Consider the following 367-nt stretch of genomic DNA (forward strand, 5'->3'; position numbering starts at 1 on the left):
TGTCCGCGCAACCCGCCGCAGCCGCTCACCGAGCTCCGCGACGTGAGCCACCTGGCCGCGCTCAGCCTGCTCCGGCAGCTCGCCGACCTCTGTGGCCACTCGCTGGCTCTGCTTGAGGACCTCGAGGGACACCTGCTGGCCCTGGGGCGCCGCACCGACAGCCTGTTCCGGCGCACAGTGCTCNTTCCCCAGCCTCCCCACCCGCCGCTCTCCCTCTGGAACTTCCTGCTCCGGGACCTGGCCGCGCCGTCCTGAGTGGCCCTGTGCTCTCGGGGCTCCCGGCCCTGGGGTGCGCGGCCACCTTCTGGGGATCTGGGGGAGGAAGGCGCGGCGACCTGTGGGGTTCCTGGGAGCCACTGGGTCCCTG

The sequence above is a fragment of the Crocuta crocuta genome, unplaced genomic scaffold (genome assembly GCF_008692635.1).
Source record: "Crocuta crocuta isolate KB4526 unplaced genomic scaffold, BGI_CrCroc_1.0 scaffold440, whole genome shotgun sequence".
Classification (NCBI taxonomy): Eukaryota; Metazoa; Chordata; class Mammalia; order Carnivora; family Hyaenidae; genus Crocuta; species Crocuta crocuta.